At 39.9% G+C, this 2,369-nt stretch overlaps 1 non-coding gene across 1 annotated transcript; it reads right to left on the bottom strand.

The window, feature by feature from the left end:
• Positions 1–235: 235 nt before the first annotated feature.
• LOC131156921 (small nucleolar RNA R71) lies at positions 236–342 on the bottom strand. The gene has a single exon (XR_009137182.1). It is a non-coding gene; the product is annotated as a small nucleolar RNA R71 (small nucleolar RNA).
• Between the last annotated feature and the right edge of the window lie 2,027 nt (positions 343–2,369).

Below are 2,369 nucleotides of genomic sequence, written 5' to 3'. Positions count from 1 at the left end.
CAGTGGCTTGCCACTTGATGATCCCAATATCCATCTAGCGATGTTTCTAGAGATTTGTGATACTGTGAAGATCAATGGTGTTACTGAAGACACCATTAGGCTGAGATTGTTCCCTTTTTCTTTGAGGGATAAAGCAAGAGGTTGACTACAGTCTCTACAACTAGGGAGTATTACTAGTTGGCAGGACATGACAGAAAAATTTCTTGCTAAATTCTTTCCACCTGCAAAAATAGCTCAACTCAGGAGTGAGATTGGTCAATTCAAGCAACATGATTTTGAATCACTCTATGAAGCATAGGAAAGATATAAGGATTTGATTCAACGCTGCCCACAACATGGATTCCCGGATTGGTTGTAGATTCAGATGTTCTATAATGGGTTAAATGGGCAAACGCGGACTTTAGTTGATGTTGCATCTGGGGGAACTTTGATGTCAAAGACACTTGAGGGTGTTACTTCTCTTTTGGAAGAAATGGCCTCAAATAACTATCAATGGCCAACTAAAAGAACTATGGCTAAGAAAGTTGCTGGAATTCATGAATTGGAGCCTTTTGTTGCACTTTCAGCTCAAGTTGCTTCTCTGTCTCATCAGATTTCAACTTTGACAACCCAGAGGATACCACAAGGTGCCGAATATGTGGCAGCTACAAGTAGGACAGATTCGAGCAATGGAGCGAGTTAAGAATAGGTTCAATACATCAATAATCAGAACTACAATTGTAATGACCCGAATAATAATGAGATTTAAATAATAAAGAGGAAAGGAAATAGAGACAGTAATAGAAGGAAGAATTCAACTTCGTCGACGAATACAGGGGATTCATCGATGAAGGTATAAGAAAATTCATCGACGAATACAGAGGATTCGTCGACGAGAGTTTAAGAGAATTCGTCGACGAAGACTGAATTTCGTCGACGAGGACTGAATTTCGTCGACGAATTTATTAAAGGATTCGTCGAGGAATGACGTGGCTCATCGACGAATTTAGTTCTATAAATACTAAAAATCCGAATTTTTGTTACTTCATAACTAAGCAACTCGTTTTCTCTCTCCCCTTCAGTTTTCTCTCTCTCTCTCTCTCTCTCTCTCTCTCTCATCAATTTTGGGCCCGATTTACGCCTGATCGGCAATTCGAAGCCACCACGACGCTCCTGGGATAGTTCTCTGCAAGTCTGCTGGAGCGGATCGTCGATGGGGCCGAGATGGAAACCATCCCAAATCTAGGGTAAGGTTTTCTACTCAATATTTGGATTTTTGACAGTTGAGGAAACTGTTATATGCTTAGAAATACTGAACTTTAGTTCTGAGGAATGTTGTTTTTAGGGCGTTGAGTTGGGAACCCTGCGGGTGCGGGGCAGATTTTTTTAAGGGTTTTTCAAGAATCAGGTAAGGGGATAATTTAAGCTAGTTCTTTTTAAGAAAATGCATGTATATATATATATATAGCATTTGACTTCAGAAAAATAAATATATTTATATATGATTTATATTTGGGAAAATACTGTTGAAAATGATTGTATGTTGAATATGCGAAAAATATGTTAGTGTGGTATGAGTATAAAATATTATGAAATACTGTTTTTTAGAAATGTGATTATGATACGGATTTTTATAATGGAAAACTGGCGTACGGGCCGAGATTTTTATATGTTTTGTCGGCATATGGGTCGTGTTATGTGTATGATGTGCCAGCGTACGGGTTGTGCCATGGATATATTTTGCCGGCATATGGGCCGTTCTATGGATGTGATTTGCCAGCGTACGGGCTGTGTTATGGATATGTTTATAGGCGTACGGGCCGAGCTATGGAAATGATTTGCCAGCGTATGGGTTATGCTATGATTTGCCGGCGTACGGGCCAAGCTATGGTAAAATGTGTAATACCGGCGTACGGGCCGATGATTTTCCTGACATACGTATATATGCAAATTAATGATATGAAATATCCATGTGTAATAGTTTCAGTATATGTTATATGATATCAGAACCTTGTTGGCTTGGTCTAGGCTAGCACTTGTACGGTACCGTTGCTATGTGTCCATGGTTTTCGTGATCATGATATCTGTGTTAACGCCGCTGTACGGAGTGGTGTGAGATTGGATTGTCAATGTGGTTTTTAAGAAGTGTGTGATCACCCCTAGTGTACGGATCAGGTCTAGCAGACCCATCAGACTTACAGATTGTACTTTTGACTTGGCAGTGGTCGGCCAACCATTGTCAAGTCCCGCCTTCGGGCCACACAACCCAGTCATGTGGGGTTAATACATGACAATAGCCAGCTAACCTACCAGGAATGCTTTTGTGTTATTATTATTATATGAGATGATATATGTTTATGAAAATGCAGTATGTTCTACCATGTTTTGAT

The sequence above is a fragment of the Malania oleifera genome, chromosome 5, assembly GCF_029873635.1.
Source record: "Malania oleifera isolate guangnan ecotype guangnan chromosome 5, ASM2987363v1, whole genome shotgun sequence".
NCBI classification, from domain to species: Eukaryota; Viridiplantae; Streptophyta; class Magnoliopsida; order Santalales; family Ximeniaceae; genus Malania; species Malania oleifera.
Note: the sequence above shows the minus strand (reverse complement) of the source record. Positions and strands in the feature narration are given on the sequence as shown.